The sequence below is a fragment of the Lepidothrix coronata genome, unplaced genomic scaffold, assembly GCF_001604755.1.
Source record: "Lepidothrix coronata isolate B3197 unplaced genomic scaffold, Lepidothrix_coronata-1.0 Scaffold129, whole genome shotgun sequence".
NCBI lineage: Eukaryota > Metazoa > Chordata > Aves > Passeriformes > Pipridae > Lepidothrix > Lepidothrix coronata.
In genome coordinates this window covers 916,632-932,202 of record NW_016690309.1, presented here as the reverse complement: position 1 = coordinate 932,202, position 15,571 = coordinate 916,632, and the positions used below count along the sequence as shown (strand labels likewise).

Genomic DNA, 15,571 nt, shown 5'->3' with positions numbered 1-15,571 from the left:
CAAAAGGGGAATCTGGAAGCTGTTGTTTTGCTTCTCATACAGTAGTGAAATGGTTAAGGATTTTTTCTGAAGAACTTTAGAGGCACAATGGAGAAGCACAGAAGCATAAATCTGAAGGTTAAATTTATATTGGCTTTGCTCCTCCTTCCCATAGGAGCACAGATGGTAAAAACCTTAAAGCTACCCCTGCTATTATCATGCAATAAATGAATTATCAGGTTTCTCCCTCACAATCCTAACTATGGAAAGCACCTTCCTACTCACATCATGATCGAGATAATTTAAGTGAAGAACTGCTGTTTGTTTGATCTGGGGGGGGAGGGGGGGAAGAAAAGAGAAAAAAAAAGAGAAAAAAAAAAGAAAGAAAGGAAAAGACATCTCTAAAAATCCTGGATCACCCTTTGGACTTGAAGCAATTGCTTCCACAGTCGCCTAAAGCAACAAAGCCAGCCAAGCCCACTGGATTTCTAAAATGATGCAAGGAGCTCCCTCCGCAGCTTCTGCATCAAAGAGCCTCTGGTTGTTTGTTGTGGTGGCTGCAAGAGACACCTGAGAAGTGGCATTCCTAGAGGAAAAGCAAAGGAAAAAAAGAAATCAGCCTTGCAAGGAGCTTTCTGGGAGGAGAGCGAGGCAACGTGAGGGATAACGAGAACAAGGCAACGCAAAGCACTAAAAACACACTGGAGGGAAACATTCCCTCGGATCCTCTGACTAAAATAATCTCTCGGAAAAGATGAACCCCACTCTGCTTGTGCTTCTGCAAGCCTTGGTGCAGAGTTAAGACCACTTCAGCAGCAAGACCCTGGTAGGCTTCAGGAAAGCATCATCTCTCTTCACACACAAGCAATTAAAGCTGACAAAACTGGGATTTCAGCTGCTGCTCTGATGTTGGAACATGGATGAAACACCACAAGGATTTAAATCCCTACGCCAATCCTTTCGCTCAAACGCAGTGAGAAAAAGGAGCAGACTTGGAGAAGCCAGTGAGATGGGTCCTAATTAAATAACATCACCAACTGAACCCCAAAGGTCAATGTGAGCACTAGCTCTCATGTGCACTGCCCACAGTTACTCAGCGAGTCTTGTCACCACTGCTTAATTCTCTATATACTGAAATTAAATAAATAAATTTTTAAAAAGCTGGACTTCTACTGTTTAGTTGTTTTTTTGGTTTGGTTTTGCGTTGTTTTTTTTTCCCTTCTGAATGTCTAGGGGTTGTAATCACCTTCTTCCAAGAGCTGCAGCTTCATGAGCAACTTGAGGATTCCCAGCAGCAGGAGGTGGCAGCAGCCAGGCAAACTTACATATATGTTTGCTTCTGTATGTTCTGTGAAGGAGACTGTATGAAATTAAAGGGGTTGTGTTGTGCAGGTCATTTATGGCTTGAGGTGCAAAGAGACAGGTCTGAACTCAAGGAAATGCAATTTTATTTTAAAGCGAGGGATCATCTAAAAAAAAGATTTGGTTTTCTTCAGTCAAATCACATGCAGGTGCCTTTTCCCTTTATTTGTCATGGAATATAATTTGGAAAATATTAGTCATTCTTCTTTCAAAAACACAAATAGTGAAATAACATGGGCACTGAAGCATCCAGATGTAAGCAATATCATTAAAAACTAGCAGAAATACAGTAAGGAGAAAATTAACACCCACTGCCTGCTTTATTCCACACTGAGCCTTCCCTGCCTTGCAGAACTCTGCCTTCAAAGACCTGGAAGTCCAAAAAGGAGCTTCCAGTGGAGACAGCAGGCAAGCCACCTTTTCCCAACTTTTCTGTTCTCAGATAAGTGCTGCATTAGGCATCCTGGATGCCATGGAAAAGCAGGATGGGTACAGAAACAGTCTTGGATGTGGTGGTTTTTTCGGTTGTACCTCCTTTTCGCACCCCCTTTTGGTGCAGCTGAATTTGCAGGCAGCTCCCAGCCACCCTCCCCACAGGTTCTGCAGCCCCTGAGGCTGGAAGAGCAGCTCTGCCCTCACCCTGAGCTCCTCAGGGGCGAAGCACAGCTCTGAGAAACACGACCTGAGGGCTGGCAAACTGCAGTCACCACGCTGGCCTGGGCCAAGCACCACAGCACTGAGGAGCTTTCACTGCACAGAGAGGCAGGGAAAACACTGGCAAAAAATGAGAGAGACAGAAGAGAAAGCTTGGGGATCACCATTTTATCCTGTGGGATGAACACTCCAAAAGGATAAAGAATAAATATTGCATCTTTGCCAATGGTGGTGGCTCAGCAATGGAGCCAAAGCAGCAGCGTGTGGGGACAGAGGGGGGAACACGGGAGGGCAGCAAGAGGGAGGGAATCCAGCTCCCCTGGGAGACTTCCCATGGATAGCCAGGCCCTGGTTTGCCATGTCCATGTTCAGTCTGAGTCCTGCTGTAATGGCACAGACAGGCCAAGATCAGCCACAAATGGCTGGGCACATGAACTGTATGAACTTTTTCCTAATACCCAATCTGAACTTTCTCTGATGCAGCCTTAAGCCAGTCCCTCATGTCCTCCAGACACCAGAGGGAAGAGCTCAGCACCTCCCTCTCCTCCCCTCTCATGAGCAGCAGGGTCACCCCTCAGCCTCCCCTTCTCTAAGCTGAGCAGACCCAGCATCCTCAGCCACTCCTCCCAAGTCCTGCCCTCTAGTCCTTTCACCATCTTTGCTGTCATTATTGGGACACATTCTAATATTTTAATATTACTCTTGTGCTGTGGAGCCCAACCTGGCACGCAGCTGGAGCTGAGGGCCATCAGCTGAGGGCTGCAGCAGTGCTGGGGCCATCAATTCCTTCCCCTGAGGAGCTGCTGTGCTGTGCTTAATGTGCCCCAGCCTGGCCCTGTTGGCCACCAGAGCACAGGGTGAACTCACACTGAACTTCCCACCCAGCAAAGCCTCCAGATCCCTCTCCAGAGGGCTGCACACCAATGTCCCCCAGTCTGTACACACAGCCAGGATCACACTGTCCCAGGTGCAGAATCCATCATTTGTTCCTGCCCAGTCTCACCTGGTGACATTTGCCCATCATCTCCCACGGGGTGTGTGAACAGCCCTGTTCCCATCAGCCACAGCTGCAAGGGGTTTACAAAGATTTCCTTCAAACTTAATTCTGGACTCATTATTCAGGTTTCCCAACAGCAACCACTGTCATTCCTCAGCATGTACTGACACCTTTTCCTCTGAACAGTCAGAAATGAAATTCCCTCTGACCATGACTAATTACCATGGGAACTGCTGCACAGTATCTTTCATTTCCACAGTCCTGCGTGAAGAGGAGCCTTAAGCCAACACAATCAGACAGTACAAGGAGGGAAAAATCAGAGGTTCCACCTGAGGACCATAGTACTTCATACAGAAACACTATTATTTTGAGCTAGGGGAGGAAATGTTTAATCCCCAAAACAGAGATAATCTGTCTTGTGCAAGGTGGAGCATATGGAGGCTGATGAAGATTTCATTCATTTCTCTGGAATATTAAAAATAAAAATGTAATCACCATAATAATGGCTTGTGGACAAAGTTCCAGCTAAGTGCTTTCAGAATAGCTGGTCTCTGAAACAATCTGACCAGGAGAGGTTACAACAAAATAAACTGAAGGTTTGCCTTAGGGTTGGTGAAGTAACAGCACAAAGAAGTATTCAAAGCATACCAAATTCCATGGAACAGGTGAAATTAGTTTTCCCTGAATATTATTCCCTGACAGACAGAGGGGGCTCAGCGCTGTAACATCCACTCAGGATTACATTTTTCAGACACTATTTGGCCAGTCCTTTTCTTATGATGAAGCCTTGTCCTGTCTGATTTTACACTTTCTGTCTAATTAGGTTTCTGTGGGGAAAGTCCATAAGGTACTTGTCGAATGGATCATGCAGACATTCCTCCCCTGCCTCTCCTCCTAGGCTTGCACTGCTGTGGGTCTCTGACTGGCCCCATTTACCTTCCAGCACCCACTTGGGTGTGCTCTGGCACCCACAGGCTCAATGACAGCTCTTACAGGAGAAACCGTGAGCAGTTTCACTTATCCCTCCAGACTGAAAGCCACAGTTTTAAAATATAATGCTCTTATTGAAGGAGGAAAGGGATTTCAGATTAATGGAAGCAATGGCTCTCGGAGTTTGAAAGTTTCTCCTTTTAGCTCCTGGCAGGGAGCAGGGACAGGCTCCAGGGGATGTCCTGTGGGAGCTCAGGCTCGGTGTTGTCTCTCACACTTATGAAATGCTTATTTCAAGTAAGAGAAACGTGTTCCCTGCTGTGATCTCCCCCTTCCCGGCACGATGACATCATGTTCAGCAAAGTGCTGACCCTGGATCTCACCGAGTTCCCGGAGCAGGAACAGCAGGACAGAGCAGAGAAGCCCAGAAGCAGCTCTGTCCTGGGGTAGCACGTGGACAGAACCAGGGCACAGCAACAGCAACTGGGTTCACAGCTGACTGTGACAAATGTGAGTTGGAACGTGGCTGTTGGAGGTTGATATGGGAATGTTTGTTCACTTTCCAAGGGAAGCAGTTTTGCAGAGCAGTCATGGAAGGAGCTGTTCCTCCTTCCTGCAGTTTGGTTGAGGGCTGAGAGCGCCCGAGGTTGTTGCTGAGGTTGTGCACATGCCTACACAAAGTTCTCCCCCAGTGTTCTGGGGGGTTTGGGCTGTAAAGATGAAGGGTGCAATTTCATAAGCACATCATCCCACAGAATAAGCCTCTTGCCTTTCTTAGGACAAGCCCTGTGTCCAGCTGTAGCACCAGTGTGGTGCTCAGGTGCTCCCCACCCCAGCCAGGACCCTTTGTGTTGCAGCTGCACCTCCAGGTAGGTGTTTGCCTCCAGGTAGGATCACTTCCTTGGTTTTAAAACCATAAGGTACTGGAATGTGCCCACTATCTTTCTGTGACACGCAGAAAGACTTAACTCTTCCACTGCGACCTTACCCAAATGTTAGTTAACTTTACACAAGCTCATGCTGTATCTCTACAGCTGTGGTGTAACCTGGAAACATTTCACTTCTGAGATATTTTACCTCACAGAAGTCAAAAAATATGAGTCAGATGCTATAGAGGCAGCAGCATTAGAAAAAAGTATATTGGTTGGTTATTATGCAGATATCCCAGTACAGTCAAGTTTATTTTGCTGGTTGTGCTTCATCTAAGCAGCAAAATTAATGAAGCTGGGGTACAGAACCCTGTTGGAGGGAGATGGAATCACTTCATCTGGCCTGTGTTCCCCCTCTGTGTGTGCTAAAGAGCTTCCCATGTTTATGGGTGTTGGTAATTATTGTATCTCATGTTCGCAGAGCAGGTTCCTTTTGCCCCCAGACTGCCTACACACACCTGCCTTGTTGTGTGCTGGGAGCCCTGGGCTTGTGCTCCCTGCTGGGCATGCAGGAACATTCCAACCACATCCATGTGCCCACTGCTCCTGCAGGCAGATGTTCATCAAACACTTGTGTTATGGCCACGCTTTGTTTAAAAAATAATTTGAGTCATGAATTACCCTAGAAGCTCGTAGGCTTTACCTCCAACAAAAAAAAGGGGATGCAGAAACCCTGACAAATTAATTCCCTGACAGATCTTGGGGCAAATTGTGGGCCTGGCTGGTGAATTCCACACAACCATACGAGACCAGTATCCTGGAGGTACAACACCTAAAAGTGCTCAGTAACCATCATCCAGATATTGGAGGGTTTTTTCCGTCTGTTATTAAATTCATTGACCTCCTCTTTATCTATCTCAGTCAATAGATCCTGATTTCAGTCCCCAGAGAAATTTGGGTATGCTAATTATGATCAGCTCCCCCTGCAATGGAGACCTTGTTCTGACACGCTGAAGTGCTGACTTCCAAAGGGAACACTGGAGCTGTGCAGGGATGGACAGGAGGCTCCCCTTTGAAAACACACAGTGTGGATTTTCTGCAGATGAAGGGCTGGAGACACTCGCCTGGGAAAAAACAGCCCTGTATGTCTGCCAGCAGGGAGACCCCCTTCCACAGGCTTCTTCCCTGCTCCTGGACCCCAAACACAGACCTGGAGGAACCCAGAGCCACTGCAGTCCCTCGTGGCAGCAGCCCATAAAAACCTCATTGCCCTTCTTGAATCTCCCACCCAAATAACAACTTGCTATTTCAGCAGGAAATGACGTGGAGGCCCTATGAAAAAAGCTTTCTGCATTACAAACCCCTGAGTATACCCTGCCAACATCCAGTGCTCAAAGAGCCCCGTGGAAAAACAAAGCACTCAGACTGATTACTGAAGTTTCTGTCATACTGCACACACAGGAAGAGCAACCTCAGTACTGACATGTCACAGCCTTTTGATGATTTACTTCATAACCTTTGTGTTGCTCTTTTAAACACAGTTGTTTGTAATGCCACAGAAAAATGGCAAATATCCTCCTTGACATGAGAAGCACCCTCTTAACTTAGGAACACCCATTTTCTTTCCTGGAATTGCTATTTCTAGGAACTGACAGTGACAGAAGAGAGAGGTAAACAGAGTGAGGAGTGCCAAAGCAGTGACCCCAGGTGTTCTGCAGCTCTCACCTCTCTGCCAGGGTGTGACCCTGTTTGGGTGGCACGTCCAGCACTGCCCTGTCACCCCCCAGCAAAGAGGGAGGCCACAGGTGCTGGTGTACCAGAGAACTTCTGCCCCCCCATCTGTCTTATTTATACTGAATTCAACCATTTCTTTGAAGAAAGGAAATGTTATTCTCTGCCCTCCTGTGTACTGAGTCACCTCCTCAGATCCAACTCCACACTGCAAGTCACTGCAGATATTCCTCAGGGTTTGTTACAGGAATTACAGCTTTGAATAGATGCACATCAATTCAGTTTGGACAAAAAAAAGGAAAAAAGCCCTCTCTGTGCAATCCTGGTTTTGTTACGTCTGACTTAAGGACTGGCATTTTGGTTGGTTGTTTTTCTCTCTGCACATGCAGCTCTCCCCAAAGTGTAACCCTAGCAGTCAGTAGAGTGACTCCAACACAACTGGCTGCTCTCCAGCACTTCCAGGCTGTAGGAAAAAAACCTTTTGTGAAAGAAAGAGACACGTTGTTCCTTCCTGCCTGAGGTCTGAGGGTAGCACAGGTTCACTGGCAAAGGGGTGTTTGGACATGTGTGGGGACTGAGAATAAAACTGTTGCTTAAGAGATGTCTGGCTGCTGAAACGAGTGTGACTCACTTCTACCTACAGGCTCTGGACAATAATGTCCCCTTGGTGGCCACCTTGCTGTACTCACACGCTGCAAAAAAATCTGGAGCAAGGGGTGTCTTTGAAGTACACAATAATTAAACTAAAACTGAGCAAAGCAGGAAGAAGGTGAGAAAAACCCAGTCAAGTTTAACCTTGGCATAACTCAGGTCATAGCTAGGTTTAATTTGGCTTAGAACTTTTAGAAAAAAAAAGTACAAAACAAACACAATAATCTATCAGACTGAGTCAGGAAGAGATGATGTTCCTACAAGGCGGAGTTGTGGTTGGGATCTCTTTTTCACCTCATGAAGCCCATGCTGGCTGTGATTCCTCTTAAAGCCACATGAAACAGCCAAAAACATTGCAAAATTTGGTCTCCTGCAACCCTGCATTGCTGAGTTCCCAGAACAAATAAAGAGAAGGAGGATGGCAGCAGGAGGGAAGCATTAAGAACCAGGGAAAAAGGGAAATGGAACCGGATGAGCAACTTAAAAAACAAAGGCCCCAGCCCCAGTTTTCCCCAATCCTCAGCCTGAGGATGCTGTGGATACACCACCCACCTGCATGACCACTCTGCCCTGGCAGGGCAAGCACAGCCCCAGCCTGCCAACACTGACGTGCTCACACATTTTATGGCCTGGAAACAATAGTAATGATGAGAAGAGAAATGCCCATAACAGAGCAAATTAATATTGCTAGCACACTGCTCGAGATTACCTTTTCCAACAATGTTAGAGAGATAGAGGAAAGACCTAACAAATTATGTGCAGAGTATAAAAATAATAAATTAAATTACAAGTGAGCAGCAACTCAATATTTTGCATGAAAAATCGATTTTCTCTCTCAGCTCTGTAATAGAGCCAGCAAAAGAAAGAAGAACCAGCATATTATCTCCTCAGACTCCTAAACTGCCCAAGTAGGGACCTTGCTGTTATTTTTCTAGAGCCACTAAAGCTTCTTCCTTTTGTAGCAGGTTTTGTTCTGCATTTCTCCCTTCACCCTCTGCTGACTCAGTGGCTGGTAAGTTTATATGTGGAGCTGATAGTGCTGCCTCATTTCTAGTCGATATTTGATATTGTGTGGCCTGTTTTCTCTGCCTACGACTTTTGCCAAACTCCGAGTGTTCCAGGTGAATTTTACCATTTCAGCCAGCAGGCTCAGACTGGATGTTTGCACCTGTTTAACTTCATTTCAGTCCAATGGAACCCTTCCTGTAAATAAAGCAATGGGAAAAGAGGTGGCCTGCTGTTGACACAGGGCCCCAGAGTGAAGCCATCCCAGCAGACAGGACTTTTGGAGCCTTCTTCAGCCAAGCCTTCCCTCAGAGCAGAGACAGAAAACATCCCATGTCCAGTCCAGGACACCTGCAGGACTGGGACAGCCCAGCCAGTGACCCACATCCAGCCTTCCTACTCATAAAAAAACCCACAAACAACTAATCACACTTTTCCAAAAGTGGCATTTTTATAAATATCCCAGGCAGATGTTTCATCTGTTCTGCAGCAGTGCCATCCAGCTCATGTAAGTGGGCACAAATGGCAGCACCACAAACTTCCAAACACAGGTGGCTTTGGGGCCAATGTCACCCAGACACTGCCCCCTCCCTCACAGCTTCTGGGGGTTTGGGGGTTGCTACGTTTTCGGGTTTAGTTCAGACCTCTTCCTGCAGTTCAGCTGAACTATCTCAGAGTCCCATGCCCAAGTGCCTCTTTTGAAAGGGCCAAAGTGACCACCCCTGAAACACTGAGGGACCAGGAGGAGAGGCCACTTCACCTCGCAGGGAAGTGGCCCCTTTCCACCAGAGAAAGAAAAATCATTTTCACCTCTCAGAGCAGCCAGCTAAGGCTTAATGAACACTCACCAGCCAGAGTAAACTTAATAAGCCTGAACTGATGAAGACAAGAATAATGACAAAAGAGACAGGTTCTGCTCCTGTGGTGAGATGAGCCCGGGTGGGATCACCCGGCACCAGCTTCCCGCTGCAGTCAGCAGCAGGAAAGCCTCTCCCAGGAGCAGTAAGGCCTCTCCCAAGAGTTAAAGCCTTTCCCGAGTCCTGTGGAGTGAGGAGAGTCCCTCAGCTCTGGGGAGTTACAAGTTCCTCCAGTGTGCCCTAAACCAGGCTGCACTTAACCAGCTCACAGCCTTTACCTGAGTTCACAGTTCAGGTTATAAAACTTCATGCTTCTCACAAAAGTACTCCCCAGAATAATGCCTGGGGCCCTGCCACTTGGCAGTCCTCAGGTGCAGACTCCAGCAAAAACAATTTGAGTTTATAAGGGAAGAGGAAAAGGAGGCAGTCTCTCCACACTCTTATGTTTTCAAGGTTTCAATACCCATTTCCTTATTTTAAATGTATTTGATTCCCAAACAGGCAAGCTCCAAGGTTTAAAATGAAAGAATAAATCAACAGCCCATCAAAAATAACAGTGGCATTACACCCCCCTGACTTTTGTTTTTCTGTTTGTCTTGCTGGAGCCCTGTCAGCTCCATTATTTTGTTTTGTTATCCTGCAGCCAGTTGTGAGAAGGAGTAACAGTGTCTTGGAGAGGGATCTTCCTCCTCACTGATGCAGACAAAGGTCTGGTGTCAAAGTTTACAAACCTTGGGCACGGGAGGGGGAATTCCAAGGCAGTAAACAGTAGTTTGTCACGTCATTTTTCTTGGCATTGAATTTTCCCTGAACACTGCCCAAGTATTGGAATACATTCCCAAGAGTTGCCAATAGAACGTTTCCTCACCCAAAATGAAGAGTGTTGACACACAGAGTAACTGTGGCAATGCAAACACCATTTTGTCTCGTCCTAGATAAACTCCTGCACAAAACATAATTTTTGATGTGTTTCCACACTCCATTCCTTCACTTCGAAACTTCTTTTCACGGCCAAAAACCAAATACATTCCAAATTTTCCTTCGGGAGCAAAACTTACTCTCTCTTTCAAGTCACACCAAAAATAAAGCTGACCCAGTTACCACAGAGCTGCTCAGTCAGAAATCAGCTGGGGAAAGCAGGATGAATGACATTCTGGATCAAATGCATAATTAAAGGGTACTAAATACAGCTGGCCATAATTTTTCAAAGGAAGAGGATTTTATACAGTTTTTTGTAAATCAACATCTTTTAGTGGGTTTTATGCTGTCAAAATTTTGGGTTTTTTACTATCTCATATATTTTGAATATAGCTATTTCTGCCAAAGCAGCTATGAACTCCTAAGAAACAATAACCAAAGCAAGTTTTTAACAAGAAATTTGGTTTCAAGTATGATTTGCTTTGTAGACTGTAACCCCTAAAATTACACCTTTATTAAAAATTTAATTTTTCTCTGAAAACCTTTTACCAAAAGGTATTTGCTTTTTTTCCTACTTCTTTTTAAATCCCAAAAATAGCTGTAAAGTAACAATTATTTTATGATTAGGTCAATAATCTGTGCTTAACTGACACCTGCTTGCAAAGAGGTTATTCACAATTTTGAGGTGATTACCAGTACTTTCATTTCCCCAAAACTCTACATTACACTCTGCTCTTCTTATTGGAACTAGATGATCTCTGAAGTCCCTCCCAACCCAAGCCATTCCATGATTCCATGATTGTTACTGAATTACTATTTCCATAAGGATGTGGAAAGAAACTTCTCTATTTCTCCTTCCCTCGAATATAAAGACACATTTTGAACTCTGTGACAAGAAACAATTCTAAAATTTAATAGATATAGTTTTCTTCTCATGAAGAAAACACACAGAACTTATTTTTCAAGGGAACCAAGCATTTGTTTCTTCCTTCTATCCACCTAAATCAATTTGCAGTAGCTACACACACACTTACATTGCAGCCTATTATTTTTATTTGATCACACAGCAGCTCTTCCCTTTCAAAGGGTCGTGTTTTGCAATGTGATTGCAATAAGAGCAGAGCACATTATTTTTACTAATTCTTTATTTAAGAAACAAAAGTCGGCATTGACTGAAATGCTGATTGTAATTGTTTGACTCAGAACAAGTTCCTAATAGAATTTCCTTTAATCAGTTCAGACTGGTTTTACAGTTTTGTTGGAGGTAAATTTAATCACGAAGACACAAAGTCACACGTAAATGTTTCATACTGTTTTGACTAAAACATCTCCTCTTATCCTGGAAGACAATTAGTGACATCTTGGCATTGTTTTGATTTCTTTGACTCCAAACTATTCTATTTTATAGCTTGTTGGCACTTTGATAAGGAATGAAGTTATTTGCAGAGCTCTAGCCTTTGCAGCATGGGTGTGTGTCTGCATGTCTTTGTGTTAATCCACACATTTTCATCCACTCTGGGAATCTGAACCTGGATGGAACCACAGAAATGCACACTGCTGGCTACGTGGCAACTGAAGTAATTATCCAGGGTTTTTTGGATGGGAAAGACTTTTCCATCATTATGTATTATTGCATCATAGGAAAAGAGCTGACCTGTCCCATCCCAGAGAGGATGGCATTTTGATCCAAACCTCATGAATAAATTTCAGCCAGTAGGACGAACTACATTAAATACTGAATTATCTTTATGTGTTTCATGGTCTTCTGCCACAGCTGTATTTCACTCTGGATTTGGAAAAATTCTTAAACTTTACAACTTACCTTCTTATCTTTGAACATGATAAGCTGCAGATTTTCCTGCAGAGAGTTCTGGTTCCTAGTCAAACTGTATGCTATCAGCCTCCCTGCAGCCCGAGCTGAGAATTAGCAACATCAGAAAGAAGCAAAAGCAGGACCTGCAGTCTCAGATAAATTAGGACAAAATTGCATAAGATTGATATTCAAACTGAACTTTCAGAAGATGCAAAAAATTCTACCCGTTCCTGTTTTCCCCTCTCTGGGGTGCAGAATAATCAACTTTAACTTCAGCAACTGATACAAGAGAGAATCTGTTCCGAGGCTCCTTTAGCAGCACTGGAAGGGAAACGAAAGCACTGCTCTGCTGCTGCAAGAGGGATTGAGGAGGAATTTGGGAAACAGAGCACTTGGAAGTAGAACAAGGGGACTAGGCAGGCTAAGGAAATGAAGTTATCAAACACAACAGTGCAGTAACACGAGGGATAGACACTAAGCTGATGAAAAGCAAGGCAAATAGGAAGGAAAGCTGCTTGTCCGATGTGAGTAACCAGTAGGCAGGCGCTGGGGTGGGTTCCCCAAACAGCAACACACTGTTGAAAAAGCATTTGAACTTCATCTCCTGCTGAAATCCCCCGCATTCACTGAGCTGCTCTGGCTCCCGAGCTGCACAGGCAGTGCAGGATTGCCAGGGGGAGCTCCGAATCCTCGGGCTTGGGCGAGTTCCCTTATTTTAGCACTGTGGGTTCTGCCGTTGGATTGGTTTTTTCCCCATGTACATGCAGATCGTGATTCTGCTCACAGAGCTGCAACCAGTGAAGAGAAAACCGGCTGCCCAGGCAGTATTCCCTGGTACACTTTGTGCAGCTCCTGATTACACTCCCATTTCTCCCACAGCAGCTCCCCTGCATGACACCACTGAGCCTTACTCACAGTCAGACTTTTGCCTGGGCGGTGGTTTATTTAAAGCTGGGTTTTCATTCTAGTTACTGCCTCTGCAGAATGGACAAGAGCTCTTTATCTGCCAGCCTTGTTGCTGCTGATCAGTATTGATCTGAAATGTAGGTACAGTCATTGTACATTTAGTGTCTTCGGGAGCCAGAGCTGAAAAAGTGACAATTTATACATGTTTCAGTTCCAGCTATTGCAAATTAGTCACGGGATAAACAGATTTACCATGCCAAGTAATTCCAAGATGAACTGGTAGGGTGAACAAAATTGTTTTAGAGTTTAACAGGATCACTGTGTGTTCAGCATCAAAAACTCACACTCAGACTATCATTACCTGATTTTGCAGGAGCTTGAGAGACAGGGGCATATAGACGGAGCAGCTGAGGCAAAGTGAGGTGCAGTGCAGGGATTTCCAAAGGAAATGGTGGAAGGAAAAGCAAGTCTCTGAGCTGTAACCCTCCAGTAATACCCCCTCACTCCACGGCCCCTTTGCTTTCCTCTCCTGTTTGTGGGTTTGTTTATCCGGTGTCAATGCACATGGAAACGACTCACTTGGCAGAAACCTCCAGCTCTCTCCTAAGTGCCAGAACGGGAGAACCCACAGCTGTTGGAGAGTGAACATCATGAGATGGGCAAGGGCTTGAGGAGAAGGACGGAGTTAACCCTGTGTATTGATGTGGTGCCCCACAAGCATGACCCCTGGGGTAACACTTACAAATGCTAGAGACGCCACAATTAACACGGTGATTAGGATATCTGACTCTTCACAGTGTGTATGCATGTAAAGAGTGTTCCATCTAGAAACACAGTTATTCCTTGAAATACTGACTTTAACTTACACAGGAAGCACAACCTGTGCCTTGTTTTCCATAGTTGGTTCCTAAAGATAGACATCAATTCATGTTCTAAGAAAGAGCATCTTCACAGGAGGGTGAGGGCTGCCCTGGGAATCACAGGGGACGTGCTCTTAAATGGCACGTGGTCCAGAGTGATGCAGGGATTGACCATACAGAGCTCTTGCTTGTTGACAAGTCCAAAAAAGATAAACTGGGGTAAAAATAGGAAAACAGACAGGCACAGATTGGAACTTGTGCAAGAACTGCCTTAACCAGGGCCATGATTTTCCAACACACAGAACTGGATGATGCACAGACACTGCTCTGTTCTCACCCCTATTCCCCAGCTGTATGTGAGCTACAGAATAGTTTCATTAAAGCAATGGGTGCATTAGAAACCACTGTTACCTAGGACTACATTCCCACACAGCATAACTGAGGCTGCAAGAAAAACAGCAGGTTGTCCTTCATAAATATATTAAAATTAAACTGCAGAAAAGTCCGACTTACACTCATTTTGTGAGCTTTAAAGATAACTATTCCTATCTCTACACCTACATGTGTTCCCACATAAAATACTACACTAAATTACAGTAAAAGAACACAGAGGATTGTATCCTGACTGAGACTTATACCTAAAACACAAAAGAAATCGTCACATTCAGAGATGCAAAAAATGCTGAGTGGAAAGATACACTGGAGGAGGAGGAATAAATTCACAAAACCCACTAAAAATTGGAGTTGTAGGGAGAGTTTCAGATCTGTTGTTGCTGCCAGAAAGGACAGTGGACAAAGGAGAGTCAAGCTCTATGATACGGCCACACCTTGTTTAACACAAATCAGAATTAAGACTGATACACCAGTAGAACTTTCATTATGGACTTATATCTGACTGTCTTGATTTAAAATACTATATAAAATGTAGAAAAAGTGGGTCATAAAGATTAAGCAGGATTTTTCCATTATTTCACAGTGTAATTTTGCTTACAGTACAGCATCCATTGCCTTAGCACAATTTATTTCTGGGTTACTGTTTGCATTCTTTGCTTTTTGGGCAGCAAATTCCAGATTCAATATGAAGTTTAGGTACAAAAAAGGCTTTAAAATAACCCCTTCTCTAGGACATCTGCATGTTTGCATCCTGTGTGGCACAAGTAAAGCCAGTAAAGAAGTCAGTAGGAATTTTTCCACTAACATTAGTTAGTGGAAAAGTCCTTCCAGCCAAACCCCCCCACCAAAACCCCCAGGACAGGGCACCTGGGTCTCCCCATTTCACCACCTTTTTTTGGGATTCATGGTCTTTTTACCTCCATCCTTCACAGGTCTGCCACAAAAAGGCTGGAAGGCTTTAAGGAAGTCCCATTACTGGGAAACAACTTCTATTTCCCTAATTCACGAAATGCAAATAACGGTGTTTCCTTCATGTGCTGCAGTCCAGTAAGGAAAACCACAACAACAAACCCCTAATAAGTTGTTATAATGAGGAGAATTTTTCCATGCACAGCTGTTGGCTAAAAGAAACAACAGAAATCTTACCTGCTGCATCTCACTGGTCCAGTTGAGACCCTCCAATACTCGTGTCCTTAGGGTTAAGCTGGGTCCAGAAAACAAAAGAACAGGAAGGCAGTAGCTTTGGGCTTTTACCCCGAGATCAAAACCTCCACTGCCATATAACTCCAAGTGCTGCCCTAGGAAAAGTTCAGTCTCCCACTTCACATGTGCTCAGGAAGCACTGGCAACAGAGTGTGACCCTGGCAGGGTTTTATGGTGGAGCAGGGACCCTCTGTCCTCCTACAGCTGGGGCACAGCTGGAATAAGGTGGTCTGGGTAATTTAGGGAACACAAAGTGATGTTTGCTCGGGCCCCCAGCCCTGCTGTGGATCAGGGTGGTGCTGCAGGTGAGGAGGCACAGATCCAGCATCACCTGCAGTGCTGTGTCCAGTTCTGGGCCCTCAGCTCAGGAAGAGTATTGAAGTCCTGGAGCAGGTCCAGAGAAGAGCAACGAGGCTGGGGAAGGGACTGGAGCACAAGTGCTG

At 45.0% G+C, this 15,571-nt stretch overlaps 1 long non-coding RNA gene across 1 annotated transcript in view; it reads right to left on the bottom strand.

The window, feature by feature from the left end:
* Positions 1-8,828: 8,828 nt before the first annotated feature.
* Positions 8,829-15,571, bottom strand: part of LOC108503019 — a 26,432-nt gene continuing 19,689 nt past the window's right edge. The window contains exons 3-5 of the long non-coding RNA XR_001876694.1: positions 11,991-11,996; positions 10,680-10,690; positions 8,829-8,839 (exon numbers count right to left, since the gene is read on the bottom strand). This is a non-coding gene — a long non-coding RNA (uncharacterized LOC108503019). The remainder of the gene's footprint in view (positions 8,840-10,679; positions 10,691-11,990; positions 11,997-15,571) is intronic.